The sequence below is a fragment of the Bufo gargarizans genome, chromosome 10, assembly GCF_014858855.1.
Source record: "Bufo gargarizans isolate SCDJY-AF-19 chromosome 10, ASM1485885v1, whole genome shotgun sequence".
NCBI classification, from domain to species: domain Eukaryota; kingdom Metazoa; phylum Chordata; class Amphibia; order Anura; family Bufonidae; genus Bufo; species Bufo gargarizans.
The window spans coordinates 47,936,590-47,960,140 of NC_058089.1; the positions used below are offsets into that span (position 1 = coordinate 47,936,590).

Sequence of the window (23,551 nt, forward strand, 5' to 3'; positions counted from 1 at the left end):
TGAAATTTTTGTCCTAAGTTAGCGGAAAGTGAGACTTTGTGAGAAAAAAACCAAAAAAATCAATTTCCGCTAACTTATGCAAAAAATAAAAAATTTCTAGGAACTCGCCAGGCCCCTCATTGAATACCTTGGGGTGTCTTCTTTCCAAAGTGGGGTCACATGTGGGGTATTTATACTGCCCTGGCTTTTTAGGGGCCCGAAAGTGTGAGAAGAAGTCTGGGATCCAAATGTCTAAAAATGCCCTCCTAAAAGGAATTTGGGCCCCTTTGCGCATCTAGGCTGCAAAAAAGTGTCACACATCTGGTATCGCCGTACTCAGGAGAAGTTGGGGAATGTGTTTTGGGGTGTCATTTTACATATACCCATGCTGGGTGAGAAAAATATCTTGGTCAAATGCCAACTTTGTATAAAAAAATAGGAAAAGTTGTCTTTTGCCAAGATATTTCTCTCACCCAGCATGGTTATATGTAAAATGGCACCCCAAAACACATTCCCCAACTTCTCCTGAGTACGGCGATACCAGATGTGTGACACTTTTTTGCAGCCAAGGTGGGCAAAGGGGCACATATTCCAAAGTGCACCTTTCGGATTTCACCGGCCATTTTTTACACATTTTGATTGCAAGGTACTTCTTACACATTTGGGCCCCTAAATTGCCAGGGCAGTATAACTACCCCACAAGTGACCCCATTTTGGAAAGAAGACACCCCAAGGTATTCCGTGAGGGGCACGGCGAGTTCCTAGAATTTTTTATTTTTTGTCACAAGTTAGCGGAAAATGATGATTTTTCTTTTTTTTTCTTTTTTCCTTACAAAGTCTCATATTCCACTAACTTGCGACAAAAAAAAAAAATTCTAGGAACTCGCCATGCCCCTCACAGAATACCTTGGGGTGTCTTCTTTCCAAAATGGGGTCACTTGTGGCGTAGTTATACTGCCCTGGCAATTTAGGGGCCCAAATGTGTGAGAAGAACTTTGCAATCAAAATGTGTAAAAAATGACCGGTGAAATCCAAAAGGTGCACTTTGGAATATGTGCCCCTTTGCCCACCTTGGCAGCAAAAAAGTGTCACACATCTGGTATCGCCGTACTCAGGAGAAGTTGGGGAATGTGTTTTGGGGTGTCATTTTACATGTACCCATGCTGGGTGAGAAAAATATCTTGGTCAAATGCCAACTTTGTATAAAAAAATGGGAAAAGTTGTCTTTTGCCAAGATATTTCTCTCACCCAGCATGGGTATATGTAAAATGACACCCCAAAACACATTCCCCAACTTCTCCTGAGTACGGCGATACCAGATGTGTGACACTTTTTTGCTGCCAAGGTGGGCAAAGGGGCACATATTCCAAAGTGCACCTTTTGGATTTCACCGGTCATTTTTTACACATTTTGATTGCAAAGTTCTTCTCACACATTTGGGCCCCTAAATTGCCAGGGCAGTATAACTACGCCACAAGTGACCCCATTTTGGAAAGAAGACACCCCAAGGTATTCCGTGAGGGGCATGGCGAGTTCCTAGAATTTTTTATTTTTTGTCGCAAGTTAGTGGAATATGAGACTTTGTAAGGAAAAAAGAGAAAAAAAAAATCATAATTTTCCGCTAACTTGTGACAAAAAATAAAAACACATTCCCCAACTTCTCCTGAGTACGGCGATACCAGATGTGTGACACTTTTTTGCTGCCAAGGTGGGCAAAGGGGCACATATTCCAAAGTGCACCTTTCGTATTTCACCGGTCATTTTTTACACATTTTGATTGCAAGGTACTTCTCACACATTTGGGCCCCTAAATTGCCAGGGCAGTATAACTACCCCACAAGTGACCCCATTTTGGAAAGAAGACACCCCAAGGTATTCCGTGAGGGGCATGGCGAGTTCCTAGAATTTTTTATTTTTTGTCACAAGTTAGTGGAATATGAGACTTTGTAAGAAAAAATAAAAATAAAAAAATCATCATCATTTTCCGCTAACTTGTGACAAAAAATAAAAAGTTCTATGAACTCACTATGCCCATCAGCGAATACCTTAGGGTGTCTACTTTCCGAAATGGGGTCATTTGTGGGGGTTTTCTACTGTTTGGGCATTGTAGAACCTCAGGAATCATGACAGGTGCTCAGAAAGTCAGAGCTGTTTCAAAAAGCGGAAATTCACATTTTTGTACCATAGTTTGTAAATGCTATAACTTTTACCCAAACCATTTTTTTTTTGCCCAAACATTTTTTTTTAATCAAAGACATGTAGAACAATAAATTTGGCGAAAAATTTATATATGGATGTCGTTTTTTTTGCAAAATTTTACAGCTGAAAGTGAAAAATGTCATTTTTTTGCAAAAAAATCGTTACATTTTGATTAATAACAAAAAAAGTAAAAATGTCAGCAGCAATAAAATACCACCAAATGAAAGCTCCATTAGTGAGAAGAAAAGGAGGTAAAATTCATTTGGGTGGTAAGTTGCATGACCGAGCGATAAACGGTGAAAGGAGTGTAGTGCCGAAGTGTAAAAAGTGCTCTGGTCATGAAGGGGGTTTCACCTAGCGGGGCTGAAGTGGTTAAAGTGAGCAAATTTCTGTACTACATGTGACCGAATGATCGTAAGTGGGCTCCTTTGGACACATTATTGTCGTCAACACATGCCTGTTTACGCCTGCATAAAAGATGCAATAAGAGGTCAAACCAGCTTTTGAGGACATGTTAACACAGTGCAGTGATCGGGAAGGAGCATTCAAAAGTGCAGTCGTCCAAGAGATAATCATCAGGATAGGTCATCAATATCAGATCTGTGGGGGTCCGTCACCCAACACCAATCAGCTGTCTCGGGTAGCGCTGGAGACTATACAGTGTCAATAGGAATTTAAGCAGTTACAATTGACTGAACTGGAAGCTGTCATCCTCTGCTTGTACTGAGCTCCCCCTAGTGGTGGCTGCAGGAAAATACATCTTTTCACATCAGAAAGAGACAAAGGTGTTCAGTGCCCCTCCTTGCCCAAGCCGCATAGCAGTCACTTAGTCTGCCTCCATTGAAGGTATTCCACTGATCCTGAGGATAGCTCATCAATATCTGTAGTCTGGACAACCCTTTAAACAAATGCTAGTCAATAAGGTCTTGCAGTGGTTAGTATGTGATTTCTTCCTACTCTATCATTGCAATTGACTCTCTGCTGCAATTTATGTGACTGTGGACTTAACTTTAAAGGGGAATTACGGTTGTTTCAAGTTATCCCCTATCCACAGGATAGAGGATAACCATTAGATTGGTGGCGGTCCTACTTCTGGGACCCCCAATGATCATGAGAAAAAGGGCACCGTACCCCCTGCAGCCCCCCTGAAATGACCGGAGTGACTGGTCGCACATGCGCGCGACCGCTCCATTCATCTCTATGGGAATTCTGGAGATAGGTGAGTGCTGTACACTGCTATCTCCAGAACTGCCATAGAAATTAATGGAGCGGCAAGGGGTAAGGGGCATCCGTTCTTGTGATCGTCGGGGTTCCTAGGGGATAACTTGAAACAACCGAAATACCCCTTTAATTTCATAACTTTCACTGTGTCATTCACAAGAACCGGATCTAGAATCACGGTTTTGTCTAGAGCCGGCTATGCAGCTTGAAACGCGTAAGCTATGTGTAGGATGGATCAGAAAATAAAGCTTATAATTTTCTTTTTTATGTATTTTGGACACTTGAGCTCTTCCTCTCTTTAGATGTTCACAATACAGGTCTGCACCTCAGAGAATACCTTCGGCTTATATGGTGAGATGGAACTTTTCTTCTAAATTGTTGCTAAATCTGAAACCCACTGCATAGGGTAGAGATACCTGCATCCCGCCTGCATGGTTCTTCACTGTTAACATTGCCCAAACTATGAAGATCTGGATTACAGTAAACATGCATTTATTTTGATTAAATGGGTTTTCTCATCATGGACAATGGGGGTATATCGCTAGGATATGCCCCCATTGTCTTATAGGCTGGGACCCGCACCTATATCGGGAACGGAGCCCTGCAAGGTGGTGGCTGGAGGACTCTGGTCCGGCCACCACCAAGCACGCTCCCCATAGAAGTGAATGGAAGCGCACCGCGCATGACCGGCCGCTGCTCCCATTCACTTCTATGGACCCGACAGAAATAGCCGATCCAGCGCTCAGCTATTTTCAGCGGCCCTATAGAAAATGAATTGAGGGCGGCTGCGCATGCACAGTGTGCCCTCCAGCACTTTTTGGGCTTTGTTCTCGGTATAGGTGCGGGTCCTAGCGCTATGCCCCCATCATCTGTGATGAGACAACCCCTGTAAGCTCTTGGAAAGTGGAGTATATATTTGCTGTGGGACCCTAAGATTTCTTTGTATGCCCCTGGCCCCAGTAGGCAGTATAGTGTGGTAGGCTGTGCAGTCCAGACATGCTGTTATGTGTTACACTAGAGCAGGTGCTGGCCAACCTGCGGCCCTCCAGCTGTTGTAAAACTACAATTCCAACCATGCCCTGCTGTAGGCTGTCTGGGCATGCTGGGAGTTGTAGTTTTGCAACAGCTGGAGAGCCACAGGTTGGCCATCCCTGCACTAGAGGTCCAACCTCTGGCACTGCAGGTGTCATGAAACTACAACTCCCAGCATGCTCCATTCACCTCTATGCAAGTGTTCATGCTGGAAGTTGTAGTTTCACCACAGCTGGAGCGACCCCTTTGTTACACTTTTCCATCATTTTGCAAGACGAGGGGCAGGGGGAGTAGGGTAACAGCAGGATCAGACTACACACAATGTTAGTAGTCTGTAATTTTACAGAAAATAGTGCACTACACTGGTAAATGCAATTGACAATATATGACTAAACCCTCACACTGATATTAAAATGAGACTTTCACCAATATACTCTTCTATCAAGAACATACCAGAGCCCGCGCACACCGTCAAGGTATCTCAAAGTAGCACAGGACCTAACGCTAACCTACCTATGCCATATGGGCAATTACAGATGGGGGCATAAAGTCCGACACACGGCAAACAGCTCCCAGTTACCTCCAGCGTGAAATCACACATACCTTGACGGGGTGCGCGGGCTCCGGTAAGTTCTTGATATAAGAATATATTGGCGAAAGTCTCATTTTAATATCAGTGTGAGGGTTTAGTCATATATTGTCAATTGCATTTACCAGTGTAGTGCACCATTTTCTGTAAATTTCTGTTTTATATAGCCAATCACATCCGCACGTTTGGCTATCCTGTGTAGGATGTCTTTGTGGTACATGTGGTCCGCTGCAGGCATCCTCCATTGTATGCATTTTTGGTGGGGATTGCTGTTAGGAACGGACCACATGTGCAGGATTTGCTCCCCCAGTTAGAAATGTGCAACAGCATATGGGGTTTTGAGCCTTTTCTGCCTTTTAAGAACACTTTATCCTGTTAGTCTGTAACCATGTTGACACATAGGCCTGCATGGGAGCTGTGGACATAAAACGGTTGATTTTTAAAGGGGTTGTCTGACAAAATATTTTCTACAGTTTTAAAACCAGTACCTGGATCTGAATACTTTTGTAACTGCATGTAATTCAAAATTTTATATAGCCACTTATTCAATAAACTGTATCTGTATAGCGCCACCTGCTGTTTGTTATTTTTAGTAATTTCTGTGTCCATTTTACTGAGCTGGACTCAGATACTCAGCTCCATCCTTCAACTGCCGCTAGCTACAGCAGAAAGGACACCCTTGAGCTGACAGCCCGAAATAAATTTGACAGAGCAATAAATGGGGAGATCTCTGGACCCATGTGAGGTGCAGGGCTGGTTCTAGCTTTGTTAGAAAGAGATTGTCATTTACTATATGATGCCTTCATGTTTTGATGTGTACATGATGATACATGATGTTTCATTTTTTTTTAAATTAATTATGGGATAACCCCGTTAATCAAGACTATTTGCACTGGAGCCATAAAAAGGGTTGCAAATATGGACGAACCCTTTAAGGAAGCGTGTTTATCTGATTCGCTTATGCAGTTCCCTAATATATTGATACTAGTGTTGAGCGAATCGAAGTCCACAAAGCGGACTCTGATCCGAATTTCAAGGAAAATTTGATTCACTGCGAAGCCAAATTTCCTTGTGCTTCATCGATTTTCCCTAAAATGGTGTAAAAAACAAACAAAAAAAAAATTATACTTAACTCATCCGATTACTCACGACGGGTCGGCTGCCACCATCTTGATTAAAGATCTTGCGGAAATCTCATGCGTGGTGAGGTATGACATCAACACGCCGGCCAATGTCATCACGGGCCACGCAAGATTTTGCGCCAGATCTTCAATTAAAATGGCGGCTGGCCCGTCGTCAGCAAATGGATGAGGTAAGTATGATGTAATTTTTATTTTATTTTTTTCACTCTATTATGGTGCTCACTAGGGATGAGCGAAGTTCGGGTTCGGGTTGTGGTATAATCAAAAATGAGGACTCCAGTATAACGGAAACGGGATGGATCAGTTATGCAGGCCATAGACTTCTTTTATGACGGAATGAATAACGGAATGCCTCTAAAGGTATTCCGTTATGCATTCCGTCATAGAATTGCGTTATGGTCCGTGGTAACGGAATCCTTAACGCAATTCAGATTATACCACAACCCGAATTCGAATTTCAAAAATTCGCTCGTCCCTAGTGATCACCTATGAACACAGCATCTGAGGGGTACAATCATCGCTCCCACTACATAATTAATTCTGAATTAATTTGTCGTGAAGCAAATTTTTTTGTAAAATTCGGTTAGACAGCTGAATCAAATTTTGGAATACTTCTCTCAACACTAACCGTAAGTGTTTTGCGGTCCGCACATGGTCGGCCCTATATAGAAAATGCCTATTCTTGTCAACGACTGCGGACAGGAATAGGACATGCTCTATATTTTTGCCGGGGCCGCGGAACGGAACAATGGATGCGGACAGCATTGAAAAGAATGGGGCCGCATCCGTTCTGCAAAATTGCGGAACGGATGCGGACCCAGAATTACGGTCATGTGAATGGACCTTAATTGATACGTTTATGCAGTTCCCTGCTATAGGGTCGTATTTGTGTCGAAGTGTGCAAAAAAAAAAAAGTAATTTAACTTCTGACCCAGGTCTTCTGTCTTTTTGAGAACAGGCCGTTAAGTAGTTGCTAAACAGGAAGCAGATTTTTCACTCAGTCCCTGTTTCACAAGCTGGCTTTTGCTCAAGGACTGGGTTATATTGCACAGTGAGCACATCTCGGCGCTGACCAAACATCACGCGCCTCTCCTACAGAGGGGAGAGCTGCACAGCCCCCCTCATCTTCCTGACAACCTCCCCACTTGTGGTCTGAGTGATGTTAGCACCCTGTGAATTCATCATTCCTCTGTTATCTCACGTTTTATACGCGGATATTAGAAAATCTGTACATGGTACGTAATTATAGGAGATATTGGGGGGTCACTTATCAAACCGGTGTGAAGTAGAACTGGCTTAGTTGCCTATAGCAACCAATCAGATTCCACCTTTCATTTTGGACAGCTCCTTTGGAAAATGGAAGGAGGAATCTGATTGGTTGCCATGGGCAACTAAGCCAGTTCTACTTTACACCAGTGTTGATAAATGACCCCCATTGTTTTGGGAGCAGCAGCATTCTTTTGTCTATGGATCTTGGTGCTAAATGCCTATATGTCTGTCAGACATCATATAGTCCATGAAAATCACTTGCTGACAAACCTAGAACCAGCCCTGTACCTCACATGGATCCAGAGATCTCCTCATTCATTGCTCCAATGGCCCTGCTAGATTTTCTTTAAACTAGAAGCTCGGGGGCATGTCCTTTCACAAGGGGGCGTGTCCTTTTTCCTGCAGCACTTTCTCAGTAATTGCCACAGAAGATAGGTTTGGTGCCAGTTGAAGATTTAAACTGGGTGCGTGCGACCACCTCAGTGAGGTGGACAAGAAATAAGAACAGCAGGTGGCGCTATACAGATACATTTTATTGAGTAACTCAGTGGCTATACAAAATTTTCAGTTATATGCAGTTGTAAAAGTATTCAGATCCAGGTGCTGGTTTTGAAAAATCTAGAACATGTTTTGTGGCACAACACCTTTAGGGTCCATTCCCACGTCCGTATGTGTTTTGCGGATCCGCAAAACACGGACACCGGCAATGTGCATTCCGCATTTTGCGGACCGCACATCGCCGGCAGTCTCATAGAAAATGCTATTTTTTTGTCCGCAATTGCGGACAAGAATAGGACATGTTCTATTTTTGCGGAACGGTAGTGCGGATCTGGAAGTGCAAATCCGCAAATGCGGATAGCACATTCTGGCCCCATTAAAAATGAATGGGTCCGCACCTGTTCCGCAAAATTGCGGAACAGATGCGGACCCATTTTGCGGACGTGTGAATGGACCCTTAAAGGGGTATTTCAGGATTTTAATCTGATCAGCGGGGATCCGACACCCCACATACCGCTTGTCAGGTGTTTCAAAGTAGCTCCGGTGCTGGCAGTCAATGCTGGAAGTACACAGCTCCATCTACTGTGCAGTGGACGGTACTGGTAACTGCAGCGCTGCGCCCAGTCGCTTTACCCAGATTACCGCTGTGGTAACCAGCTCCTTCCAGTACGCAATAAAAGGAGCTGTGTAGGTCCAGTGCCAAATTCAGGCTCCAGAGCTACAGCTGATTGTGAGGGTGAGGGGTGTAGGACCCCCCACCGATCCTGAGGATCGGCTATCAATAGTAATAGTAATATTTAACCCCTTCACTGTCCATATTGTCTCCTTTGCTGACTGGATTCATTTTTTCCATCGCATTATACACTGCTCGTTTCCATGGTTACAGCCACCCCGCAGTCCATTAACGGTGGTCGCACTTGCACACTATAGGAAAAAGTACCCGCTTATGTGCGCTCCCATGGTCCTGGCCACCAGAGAGGTTGGTGCTTTTTCCTATAGTGTGCAAGCACGGCCTCTTCTGCTGGATTGCTGGGTGGTCGTGATCCCTGGAAACGAGCCGCGTATAATGCGATGGAAAAAATGAATCCAGCCAGCAAAGGAGGCAATATGGACAATCACAGTACGTTAGTAAGTGCCTTATATTAACTTTCTCTACATGATAAATGCCACCTGCTGAAGTGACAAAACCCCTTTAACTAAGCCGCAATGTCTTTCTTCTGCATTTCAGCATCATTGGGTGAGGGCTTGTTTTCTGTGAGACGAGTTGAATTTTAATTTTGGGGTGCACATTATGCATGTTTTACCTTTATCTGGGGACATGGGAAACAACAGCAATTCCGACACTATTTTGACTTTTCAATGTTATTCTGTGGGTTGTTACTAGGCTTGAGCGAATTGAGCTTTGGATCATATGGGCTCCGTGTGTCAAATTTTAAAAAAAAATAGGAATACGAAGTCGGCTTTCGTACTGGCTGATACCAAGGTACCGAAGCCGACTTCGGATTCCTATTTTAAAATGTTTTTAAATACACAGATAGGAATACCGAAGTCATTTACCAAAGTCTCGCGCAACTTAGGCCGAGACTAAGTTTTGCTACACGGAGCCAATGCATTTTAATGATGTATGGAAGCTCCATTCGCTCAAGCCTAGTTGTTACAATTACAACGATGCAAAATTATATAGTTTTCCTTTTTAAAATGTTTTTCTACTTTTTCTACAATAAAAACAATTCTTTAAGAGAACATTTTGTTTTTGTGTCACTGCATTCAAAGACCTATAACATCTTTATTGTTATTTTGCGTGATGATTGACTTGTAGTTTTTATTGGTACCATTTTGGTGTACGACTTTTTGATCACTTTTTATTACATTTCTGGGAGCTGATATGAATCACCCGCCCGCTACACAGCCACTCACCCGTCCTGATGTATCTGCGCTGGCTCTGTGTCTTTCCGTCTGATAAGCCGGCGCAGATACATCAGGACGGGTGAGTGGCTGTGTAGCGGGTGGGACGCCCCCAACTCCAGCCGAAAAACACAAAAGTCTCTTGTGAGTAGAGGCATTCGATACCAATACTACCTTGCTATTCTACCCATCAATTGTGACTCCTATCAGGTGGATACAATCAACAATTGACTCATGCCCAAGATTTATACCAACTCTAACTTTTGTTCACTAACCTTTTTTCACTAACCCTGAACGAAAATACGGGATATTACATCTACAACTGACTTTTGCTCAAGATGTGCACTAACTTTAACTTGGTCCATTAACCCTGAGTGACCACACGGGGTAACACAATTTGCACAAGAAGACACTTCTTCTTTTTTCTTCTTTTTTCTATTTTTTATCTATTTAAATATTTTTTTCAAGCCATTTTACCTTTATTTATTTATTCATTATATTTCTATATATGTATGCACTTTTTAGTCATATTATATGTATGCACTAATTGTGAGATAACGAGTTATACACTCCTCTGATAGTACCACCTGGATATATTAAAGACAATTATAGGTAGTTTGAGGCTCATTTCACACGTCCGCAACGTGTTTTGCGGATCCACGGAGCCGCAAAACACGGAAAGCGGCAATGTGTGTTCCGCATTTTGCGGACCGCACATTGCTGGCACTAATAGAATGTGCCTGTTCTTGTCCGCAATTGTTCTATTTTTTTTTGGAACGGAATTGTGGACCTGGAAATGCGGATCCGCAATTCCGTGTCCGGGCTGCACATCGTGCTGCCCGAAATTGCGGACGTGTGAATGGAGCCTTAACAGTTTTTAACTATTCTTATGAAATAAATTAGTTGTATATTTTAATTGGTCCCAGATGGTGAGTGCCTGTCTTATTCCTTTTCTATATATATATATATATATATTCTAAAAAAATAAATAAAACAAGTAATGGAAAACAAGTACACACTGGAAACAAGTACTGTAACATTTCTGGTCATGGATGTGGTATCTACAGTGGAATATTAGTTGAATCATAAACTACTGCACAGAACCAGGCAGCACAGAATGCAAAATACAACTCCTCAGATTTCCCAGAATTTCCTTGTTTTTTATCATATCATCATCAAAAGGGGACCCCTCTGTGATCAGGTCATCGGGTTTCGCAGTTGCAGCCCATGGAGCACATGGGGAGTAGTGGCGCTGGCAATCCTTTTGCCCCTTGGGGTACACACCTGGAGTGGTGAAGGTGTACAATTTCTCAATAATTCTCTGCAATGCCCAATTGCCCGGTGCAGTTATAGACCAGATGACCAGTCCGCCTAGTAGTGTAGCGGGTACCAGAAACAATTAATCCTAACGACATGCAGTAAAGTCTTAAGCCGTATATGTGTATTACCTTTCCTGACTCAGTCTAAACACGGCCTTTATGGTCCTCAATAGTGTTGATCGAGCACCAAAGTGCTCGTGTGCTCAAGTAGAACACTTTGCGATGCTCGGGTGCTCTACCGAGCACCCGAGCACAATGGAAGTCAATGTGAGAACCCGAGCATTAAACCAGGCACCCCCTGCTCTGAAGAGGGGAGAGTGTGAGGACTCTAGTTCGGCTTAGGAGTCCCTGCTCTGACTCCATATATAGCTATGTCCATATATGGAGTCAGTGCTTGGGGACACCCCAGAGTATTTAAATCTAATTTAGGCCTCATGCACACGACTGTTGTTTTATTCTGTGTCCGTTGTGCCGTTTTTCGTGATTTTCTGCGGACCCATTGACTTTCGGGTAATGCACCGTTTGTCATCCGCGTCCGTGATCCGTGGTTCCAGTCCGTCAAAAAAATATAACCTGTCCTATTATTTTCACGGAAAACGGTTCACGGACCTATTCAAGTCAATGGGACCGCTAAAAAACACGGAGGCACACAAGATTGTCATCCGCGTCCGCGCGTCCGTGTCTATTTTTTTCCTATCATTTGCATGGCAAACCTGTCTTAGATTTTTTTTTACTTTCCTTTATGTCTGGTGATCCTCCAAAAATAAAGGAAGACACCCGGAAACAAAAACGGAAACGAATCATGGAACAACGGAACCCAATTTTGCGGAACGGAACACAACAATGGTCGTGTGCATGATGCCTTAGCCTGTATTTCAGAAAAGTTTCTGCCGGGATTAAAACTCACAACCTTCTGTATTAGAGGCAAGGCACTTAACCACTCAGCTATAATAGCACCTATTATAGCTGAGTGGTTAAGTGCCTTGCCTCTAATACAGAAGGTTGTGAGTTTTAAAGCCAGTTACTTTAAAAAAATAAAAAATATGAGAAGCTGTGAGTTCAAATCCTGTCACAAACCTTTTCAGAAATAGAGGCTAAAACATTTATATATACGTTTTTAGCCATAATATCATAGGCGTGTGCACGGTGTGTGCCGGGTGTGCCTGGGCACACCCTAATCAAGCCTGCTGGCCAGCGAATACTAATGAAGTGCTTCCATTTTGGAAGTACTCATTAGTACCGGAGGACCAGGAAGCGGTGAACGCTATGTACTTTCTGCTTCCTTGTCCTCGGCTGTCGGCTGTGCAGGCCTGCGCACAGCATGAGGCGCTTTGTGACGTCATGCTGTGCGCGCCAGTTCAGAGCACAGCCGACAGCAGAGGGAAGAGTATCGCGGGCGGCGAGGACTGGCGGCGTCCAGAGCAGAGAGGTAATTGTTTTTTTATTTTATAAAAAATGAGGCTGATGGGGGCATAATGGAGGATAATGAGCAGCATAAAGGGGGCTAATGAGGCATATGGGGGCTAATGAGGCATATGGGGGCTAATGAGAGGCATAATGGGGGCTAATGAGAGGCATAATGGGGGATAATGAGAGGCATAATGGGGGCTAATGAGAGGCATAATGGGGGCTAATGAGAGGCATAATGGGGGCTAATGAGAGGCATAATGGGGGATAATGAGAGGCATAATGGGGATTAATGAGGCATAAGGGCTGATAATGGGGGCTAATGGCATAAAGACTATATATATATACATACATACACACGCACGCTCGGTGTGTGTGTTTGTGCTTTAGGGTGCACACCCTAATGCAATAGGCTGCACACGCCTATGCATAATATATTTACACATATTACCGTATATATTTAGAATATATAATATATTATAATATATGTAAATATATTATGGCTAAAACATCAGTAGTAGTTATATCTATCTATATATATATATATATATATATATATATATATATATATATATAACCAAAGAAAAGAACAGCACCTCCAGACAGAATCGCAGGTGCAAGCTACCAAGGCAACAATGTATGAAAACACGAACAAATTAGCAGTACACTACTAAATGCACTAAGACTGGGTGAACAGGTGAATGTGTGAACAGGGTCAAATACATGACGCCCATACTTACTATTAAGCGGGGTAGAAGCGCTTATCGCATATAATTGATCAATTGTTACCCCTGGTGCTTTTAGTCAGAGTAACAATGGAGCTGGACACTCCGTGTTAGAGTAGGTCCCATCTGATTAGAAGCCACCTTGACGTCTTTATTTTATTTTTTTCTAGTAATTACACATTTATTGTGCCATACATTTTTTACAATTACTAAAAAAAATATAAAATATATATAAATCAAATTTAACCTCTATTTCTGAAAAAGTTTGTGACAGGATTTGAACTCACAGTTTCTGCATCATAGCCTAAAATTTTAACCACTACACTATATAGCTGCATAGACAGTCCCTAAAAAATAAATAAAAAAAACTTCTGCTGTATAGGTCTCAGTAGAAGTACAGTACAGTAGAAGTCTAATTTATTTCTCTTTTTTTTCTTAAAGGGTTTCTGTCATCACAACATTCGTTATGTAGCTGGTTGAGATTAGCAATGTGCCAATGTCAGCAGTACATAACTGTAACTTTTATCTGCCTATATGCCACCGTTCGCCCAGAAAAATAACTTTTAAAATATGCAAATGAGCCTCTAGGTGCTATTGGGGCATTGCTGCAGCCCCTAGAGGCTCCGTCTTCTCATCGTTCGGCGCGCCCATTTTGCTTTGATGGACATCTCCGCTCTGCGCTTTGAAAGTAAAATCCCGCGCCTGCACCGTCCCGTTTAGTGTACGGCGCAGACGCAGTGAGTGAAGGACGCTCGCCTGCTGCCGGCTGTCTTCACTTTCGGGGAGCTCTGTGACGTATCCTAATACATTATAAATGTGAAATAAAAATATAAAATAGTAATCCTACAGTATATATTGGGATAAAAAAAATAAAAAAAAATGTAATAATATTAAAAATATTTAGAAAATAATCAACCCCCCGAAAAAAAAAAATCCTCAGTGTAAAATACATTTTATTGTGCACATTAGGTATCCACATGACCGTAATAACCAGAATAATTTAATTCTGGGTTATTTTGCGTAAAACATGAAAAATGTAAAAAATAAACCAAAAAATACATAAAAAATTGTTCTGTTATATTTCCACAGCAAAAAATTATATAAATTACATTGTAGTTTACATACAGACCCATAACAATGTTAAAAAATAATATTTTTCCCGCATAAAACAAGGCCTCAGACAGCCACGTCAGTGAAAAAATAAAAACATTATGGCTGCTGAAATGCAAAGAGGCAAAAACAAAAAAACAAGAAATTGCTGGTTGTTAAAGGGGTTGTCCGGGAATACAGGTGTCCGCTGCTTCAGTCCTCAATGACATGTGTCTTGTGGACACATCACTGCTTAAGCCCGTGGATGACTGAAGAGGAACAGGTAACAATACCCATGCCGTGGAGGAAGAAAACAAACCCTGGACTGGAAGTTGGTGACATGGGAGCCACTGTAGAGGATAGAAGCTGCAGGAAGCAGGTAAGTATGATCCTTTTAGTATAGTAGGCAGGCTGCTGGCCCCTATTAGAAATGATACATTCCCAGACAACCCCTTTAGGCCTCATGCTAACGACCGTATGTATTTTACAGTCCGCAAAAAAAAGATCTGCATAAAATACGGATGACGTCCGTGTGCATTCCGTATTTTGCGTAACAGAACAGCTGGCCCCTAATAGAACAGTCCTATCCTTGTCTGTAATGCGGACAATAATAGGAGTAACTTCGTTTTTTTTTTTGCGGACCCATTGAAATGAATGGTTCCATATACAGTCTGCAAAAAAAAACAAAAAAAACGGAACGGACACGGAAAGAAAATACGTTTGTGTGCATGAGCCCTTGAGGCCTGTCAGTAAGAAGTTAATGCTTGTGTTTATTTTTTTATTTATTTATACATTTATGCATGCATTTGTTTATTTATTTATGTGTGTATTTATTATTTATGCATTTATGTTTTTATTATAATAAATACAATTATCCAGTAAATGTACATATCACAAAAAATAAGTAATAAGGGAAATTCAGAATCCGCCTAAACCACAATTCATCCAGCAAAGATGATGACAATTTTGACATCTATAGTTTTAGTTAATAGTTGCGTTTTCTATAAAAATAACAATTCAGGAGCAGCTCTATTTAGAACTCTGCATTGTTGCATTCCTCCATTATTCCTCCTAGAAATGTCTTACCGTATTGCCAGCTTGGTGTTACCATTCACTTGATCAATAGTCAGACACTGTCAGCACTGAATACAGCGTTAATACAGCTTTGAGCAGCTGAGGGACTTGAGACAGTCTGGTTGCTGGGGGGAGATTTATCAAAACTGGTGTAGAGTAGAATTGGCCTAGTTGCCCATAGCAACCAATCACATTCCACCTTTCATTTTTCAGAGCTCCTTTGGAAGATGAAAGGTGGATTGGTTGCCATGGGCAACTAAGCCAGTTCTACTTTACACAAGTCTTTTAAATGCAGTTGCCAGGCAGCCTGTCCCTAGCAACCAGCCTGTCTCTGACTACTTATGTCTTTTGTTGAACTGGCAAAGAGCTGAGGGCAGAAAAGGCATAAAAAGGGCTTTGTTGTACTTAAAACACAATTTCTTTGTCTGTTGCGGCCACAATAATCAGATTTGTGTAAATGAAAATTCAGGCAGAGAACCCCTTTAAGAATATGAGTTGTACAATTGACTTTTATATTAATAGTGACTGGAGTTACCCTTTTAGGAAGGAAGACAAGAACTTGTCTGATGGCGCCAAGCGCACATATGAGTGTCTTTGTTCGTGTCCTGTATTTGTGCCAGACCTTGCCGGGCATCAGTACAAGGACCACGATGCTTGTGACAAGAGCGGCTGTCAAATCTCTTCCATCTTAAAGGGGTCTTTTCCCCACCTATATATGTCCCTCCACCGCGGAGGGTGGAGGAATGCAAGTGACAACGGCTAACAACACGTTTCTGTCAAGTAAAGGTTGTCAGAGAGGGTTCTGACAAATTCACAATGTATTGTGGCTTGCAACATTCTGGGGGCACAATTACAGGGACTACTAAGATCCACTCTGTTATGGAGGCTGTGTGGCAGGAACTGTTGTGGGGACATCAATGCTCAGTCTCTTATAGAGGCACTGGGGCTCTCACTGCTATGGAGGCACTAGGGTTTGGTCTGTTATGGAGGCACTTCGGCTCTCACTGCTATGGAGGCATTGGGATTTTGTCTGTTATTGAGACACTGTGGATGATAGTGTTATGGCGGCACTGTGGATGTACTGTTATGGAGGCAGTGTGGATGTACTGTTATGGAGGCAGTGTGGATGGTACTGTTATGGAGGCAGTGTGGATGGTACTGTTATGGAGGCACTGTGGATGTACTGTTATGGAGGCAGTGTGGATGTACTGTTATGGAGGCAGTGTGGATGGTACTGTTATGGAGGCACTGTGGGTGGTACTGTTACGAAGGCACTGTGGATGGGACTATTATTGAGGCACTGTGGATGTACTGTTATGGAGGCACTGTGGATGGGACTGTTATGGAGGCACTGTGGATGAGACTGTTATGGAGGCACTGTGGATGTACTGTTATGGAGGCACTGTGGATGGTACTGTTATGGAGGCACTGTGGATGGTACTGTTATGGAGGCACTGTGGATGGGACTATTATTGAGGCACTGTGGATGTACTGTTATGGAGGCACTGTGGATGTACTGTTATGGAGGCACTGTGGATGTACTGTTATGGAGGCACTGTGGATGGTACTGTTAGGTGGACTTCATTGCTAGTATCGTTATGGGGGCTACAAATACCATCTCTCTTTCCCAGGAATTGTGGATATTATCAGCTCTCTGAATGTCTTCCGGTCAGTATTCAGACCAGGAGACAACACTGCACAGAAAAGTACCAGACTTTTAGAAGAGTTCAATAAAGGGCTCGCACTGTCTCCTCGAGGAGGGAACAGAAACCAAGGAGTTTTTCGTGATCCAGTCTTCTGAAAAGGAAGTGAGGATGTGTGAATGGAGGAGAGAAAACAGAGGTACTTTTTAGTACTTTAACCCCTTCACACTACTATTCCGATTGCCACTGAGCCTGCACAAGCAACGGCCAGAGGACAGCTTTAATACCCCTACCAAAACTACAGGAGAAACTCAGATCCCAGCAGTTAACCCTTTCAGTAGTATAAAGCTTGACTGGACTCCCATTGTACCAGTGATGGCCACTGGTGACACCAAGGACTATCTTTTGTGAGGTTCTGTTTCTAGCACAAAAGGTACTCCACTGATGGACTGCGGTACAAATCCAGACTGCGGATGCTGGGCGTCCAGACCCCACCATCCTGATTTCATGGATGCATCATCTCCTCCAATGTACCTTTGATGGCAGATGTGCCTTCAGGTCTGGAGTGAACTACGCCTGGGTTAGGGCCAGGAACAGAAGTAGACAATTGAATGCCACAGCCGCAGAGTTCCTAAACAGAGCGTTGTTCAGGTAGACAGACTCATCCATCATGACTCCTCGCCGAGGTGCCTGGAGGAGAGAGATGGTGGCAGTGAATGTTTTTTATTTTGCCTTGTCTGATTAAAATTAAGAGGCTGGTTTGGGGTCTGAATGAGTTAAAGGGCATCTGTCAGCAGTTTTGTCCCTATGACCTGACCTGTTGCATGTGCGCTTGGCCGCTGAAGGCATCTGTGTTGGTCCCATCTTCATATGTGCCCGCATTGCTGGGGAAAAAATGAAGTTTTAATATATGCAAATGAGCCGGCAGGCTTATCAAACTAAGAAAAAAAGCTTAAAGGGTTTTCTGTGAATAATTTTTTTTAACCTCCCCCCAAGGGGTTGCTGTAAAGAGAGCGATTACTTACCTGCATCCTGCCGATCTATTCCAGGTCCATGGTTCCCAGCACTTCCAGTCCCCGCATGTACTTTTCTTGTAAGGGCAGGGTCATATGTGCTGCTGCAGCCAATGCCCGTCACCGCTGAGGCCAGTCATTGGCTGCAGCAGCGCACGTAACCCCGTCTGTACAGGAAGTTTACTTGCAGAACTGGAAGTGAAGTGATGACGGCCTGGGTACCAAACGGTGGGGGGCAGGTAAGTACAGTTCCCTTCACAGGTCCCCTTTTGGGAGGGAAGAATAAAAAAATAATAATCACTGATAACCCCTTTAACTCACCTGCTAAAGGTCCATCCGTTCCAGCACTGAGGGCATAGTCGTCTTCAGACTGGAAGCGGTGACATCACATCCGTCAAACATGTGGCGGCTCAGTCAATCACTGACCTCAGCAGTCGTATGTAGATAAATGGCGTTGAAGGAGGGGACTGGACCTGCAGTACTGGAACAAAAGGACCTTTAGCAGGTCCCTCTGCCTGCCTGCTCCCCTGAAAATGTGAAAAACTGTCAGATAAACCCTTTAAATAAAAATTTTAGAATAAAAAAACCTAATGTATAAAGTACCGTAAATGCAGAAATTCAAAAAAAAAAATGAAAAAAAATAATGCCATGTGGTCATATAAACCAAAGATGACAATGCCTAAGGGCTCATGCACACGAGCGTATTTTTTGTCCGTGTCTGTTCCATTTTTTTTTTTTCGCGGCCCATATGCGGAACCATTCATTTTAATGGGGCTGCAAAAAAGAACGGAAATGACTTTGTGTGCATTCCGAATCCGTATGTCCGCAAGTCCGTTGTTCTATGTCCGTTTTGCGGACACAGACATCACACAGATGTCATCCGTTTGTTTTTGCGGAACTGTGTTTTGCGGACGACTGCATAATACATACGGTCGTGTGCATGAGCCCTAAGGGATTACATCCAACCATATATCAGATCCCCATGTATGCCTGAAGAAAAACTCCAAATGCAAAACTGTGACCGAAAACTGTGCCGCGACGTGACTCCGGCAGAGCGATCTGAAGACACCAGGGACCCCTAGTGGACAAATACAACTAGTGCAGCTTATTTTACTGGTGTAAGCAAATGAAGAGGACCATATTTAGGATGGAAATGACGAGGGGCAGCGTCAGGCTTGACCTTTAGGCTGACCACATGGGGGTACTGAGCGGTGGATTCTCTAAGTTGTTATGTGCAATTTTACATATATAACAATTCCCTGCTTTATTATCAATTTGCTAATGCACGAGGCTGGGTTAAGAGCATAAACTGTAAATTCAGTCATGGAAAGGATAGCAGTGAGATTGATGGGATTTCAAAATTGTGCTAGACCAAAATTCACCGTAGGTCAGCGCATCAGAAATCCTGAGGCCCAAGGGGGAGCAACGTAGAGGATGGGAGTGGTAGTGGCTCTGGCTGCAACAGTTAGGGCTCATGCACACAAAAGTATTTTCTTTCCGTGTCCCTTCCGTTTTTTGCGGACTGTATGCAGAACCATTCATTTCAATGAGTCTGCAAAAAAAAAAAAAGGAAGTTACTCCGTGTGCATTCCATTTCCGCAAAAAAATAGAACATGTCCTATTATTGTCCCCATTACGGACAAGGATAGGACAGTTCTATTAGGGGCCGGCTGTTCTGTTCTGCAAAATACAGAATGCACACGGACGTTATCCGTATTTTTTGTGGATCCGTTTTTTTGCAATTCGCAAAATACATACGGTCGTGTGCATGAGCCCTTATTCCCATGAATCACAGTGAAAGTCCTCACTCCGATGGTCCCTAGGGCCAGGCACTGATAGGAGGGTGCACCCTTTCTTCTCTCGGCACACACCCTATTGTTGGGGCTCCTGCCTGATGGTAGATGGGGTGCCCTTGGTGTTATGAGTGTCGTACAGGTGCGAGGCAGGAGAAGTAGGTGCTGTGGCCAGCAAATTGTGATGGAATCTGCAACCAGGCCAGTTGTAAAAAATAGACAAATGTCTCTTTACTAAAGAGCAGAATGGGAGTTGTAGTACATCCAACTATATCACACACAGCTCCAGACAACTCACAGTGCAAATCTTCACAGATAGCAATGTATGGATATAAGCAAATATGGGGCTGTAGTACTCCTCTCTATCTTTCCAAAGTCTCTTGCTACAGAATCTAAGCCGGGCAATAAGGTTCTTGCAAACGTTCCCAGGATGAGGGGTACAGGATTAAGATACAGCTGGCCAGGGCCATGTCAAAGTGCCAAGGGTGTATTAACAATGTCCCTCTCACTGCAACAAAGTCTTAATCAGCCATAAGCAGTGAATACCTTACTGACTAAGGCCTCATGCACACGACCGTGCCGTTTTTTGGGGTCCGCAAAACGCGGAAACGGAAGCCTTCCACAATTTACGGAACGGGCGGCCCATTTTAGACATGCCTATTCTTCTTCACAAAATGCACAAGAATAGGAAATGCTATATTATTTTTGCGGGGCCTCGGATGCGGACAGCACACGGAGTGCTGTCCGCATCTTTTTCGGCCCCATTGAAGTGAATGGGTCCGCAGAACTGCGGCTCGGATGCGGATCGTAACTACGGTCATGTGCATGAGGCCTAACTCCAATGCTCAGCCATGCAGGCTGTGGACCTTCTAGTTCTTAGGATCTCTCATAGATTGTGATTCTCTGAGCTGTAGGCCTAGTACTATGAGAAGTGAGCACATGTAGCCCTTCTCATTTCCCCTGCTAACACTATAAAGACCTACAATGAACCAGGTGGCGGATACAAGTCCATCGCCTAGCCTCCTACAGGGACAAAGTCAGGATTGTTAACCCTGATGTATCCATACAAAACTATAAGGGTAATACATCAAAACATTAAACAGCAATAAAAATGTGGAAGTACCCTGTTCTGGGGTACTGCATTTGTTGTGAGGGTATTTTTTTTATTTTAAAGAAATAATTGACATTTGCCATACTAAATTAAGTACTGATTGGTTCTTTCCCCTGGTTCTATATGTTATATTAAAATCTGAATTACTAAGCGATTGCTCATTTTATTTACCTTTATTAACTATTTTACAAACCAAAAAATACTATATTAAAAATACAGTCAGCACTCCACTAGAGAATTGAGATGTTGAACGGCAATGACGGGGCGTGATGGGGTGCACTACCTCCCACCCTATTACTTGTGATGCAGGGCAATGCCGTATTACTTAGTGCAGGGCTGTTGCCAACTGAATGTTGTCAGTATGGCAGTGTAAAGCAGTGGGGATCAGGCGACATCAACCCACTGTCAGAGGGATGCTAATGACCCCCTTATACACATGAGGTCAGCTTGATGCCAGACCACAGATAGCCCTACAAGCTATAGTGCACACCATGAGCTTGTGTTTGAACTGAATAGCTTGATCGTTCTCTCTATTGAGATGTAGTCCGGCCGGACTGAGCGCAGTTGGATCACAATGGAGTGGAAGACTGAATCTAAAACCGCAAACTACAACTGCCCCCAACATGTTTCACCAGTATTCTGGCTTCATCAGGGGAAATGGGCAGCAATGGATGTCACCACAAGTTTGGAGGGTTAAATGCACTGTTTAATGATTGACAGGACCTTCGTCCAGTAAGATTGGCAGCAACTAGCTGCCTTAGTTAGCACACACCCGCAGGGTGGGTCAAACCTTGATGCCTATTGCCTCCTACATACGTCATCAAGTCTGCGCTGCGCAAAAGGAGTTGCGCAGACACTTAGGCCAAACGGCCCAGAGTGATTCCAGTGCGCATGCGCTGCGCTACATTCAGGTGCGCACAGACTTAAACTGATGTCGGGAGCCTGCGCCGATAGGAGCTACGCTCACACTTAGGGTCCACTCACACGTCCGCAAGTGCTCTGCAGATCCGCAACCTGCGGATCCGCAAAACACCGACACCCGCAATGCGCGATCCGCAACCTGTGGACCGCACATCACAGACACTAAAGTAGAAAATGCCCCCTCTGGTCCACAATTTCGGACAAGAATTGGACACGTTCCACTTCCCTCAGGAACGAAACCGCGGATCCCGAAAAAAAATGGATCCCGAAAAACGGATGCGGATCCCGAAAAAGCGGATGCGGATCCAGGAAATGTGGATTCGCATCCGTTCCAGCCCCATTGAAAGTGAACTGCGGAACGACCGCGGACCCAAATTACGGACGCACGAATAGACCCCCAGAGTCGGCAGCAGAGAGGCTGCGCTGATGGAAGCTGCGCCTGGACTTAGAGGGAGCGGCGCTCACAACAGGGGTGAGGGGCTGGAAAGCTGTACAAATAAGTGCTGCAGAATAAAATATTTAAGTTGATGTCAATTGTTAAATAGACACTAAAAGTGCCTTAAGGGGGATTCAGACTTCTGTGCAGCACAGGAAAGGCTGCCCCTGTATTCCACCGACAGTCCTACACTGGCAGATTAGGTCAGATAATATCAGAAAGTCGCAAGCCAGTATATATCATTGTTCTTAAAGATACAGTGCATCACTATAGAATTACACGTACCCTCAGAGTAAGTGTTGTAGGGATCAACACAGTCATTGTGGTACACTAAATATTTTAAGGTACAGTAAAATACCAATCATGTGATGTAAGAAATGCCAATTAATATTTATTAATTATTATTATTTTTGAATTCTTGAAAACCGACAAAGTATTCCTACTCCTTCACTTTTAAAGAAAGGATGTGAAGGCAAACCCTTCATTAAGCCCTTTAGGGCTGAGGCTATCTAGCCTATAGATCCACCTGGTTTCTTCCTGTAAGGCCTCTTTCACACGACAGTATGGCTTTTTCAGTGTTTTGCGGTCCGTTTTAAACGGATCCGTTGTTCCGTTTTTTGTTTCCGTTGTGTTTCCGTTACCATTCCGTTTTTCCGTATGGCAAATACAGTATACAGTAATTTCATAGAAAAAATTGGGCTGGGCATAACATTTTCAATAGATGGTTCCGCAAAAAACGGAACGGATATGGAAGACATACGGATGCATTCCGTTTTTTTGCAGACCCATAGACTTTAATGGAGCCACGGAACGTGATTTGCGGCCAACTATAGGACATGTTCTATCTTTCAACGGAACGGAAAAACGGAAATACGGAAACGGAATGCATACGGAACACATTCCATTTTTTTTGCGGAACCATTGAAATGAATGGTTCCGTATACGGACCGTATACGGAACGCAAAAAACGGCCCGCAAAACGGTGAAAAAAAACGGTCGTGTGAAAGAGGCCTTAGGCGTGTAAAAGTAGCCTAACAGGGTAGCATCCAGGTCCCCCTTTCTGACACCTAGGGTTTTCTTTACAGATACCCCAGAATTTAAGCCCCTTATGGTCTCCGCCATGATGGGCCCTGACATGTCTGGAAATTGACGTGTCCACCTTGGTGTTAATGCTACTTATATGTTG

At 43.5% G+C, this 23,551-nt stretch overlaps 1 protein-coding gene across 1 annotated transcript in view; it reads left to right on the forward strand.

The window, feature by feature from the left end:
- The window catches only part of SLC39A13 (solute carrier family 39 member 13), a 64,133-nt gene that overhangs the window by 13,364 nt on the left and 27,218 nt on the right, over nt 1-23,551 (forward strand). The window lies entirely within an intron of this gene.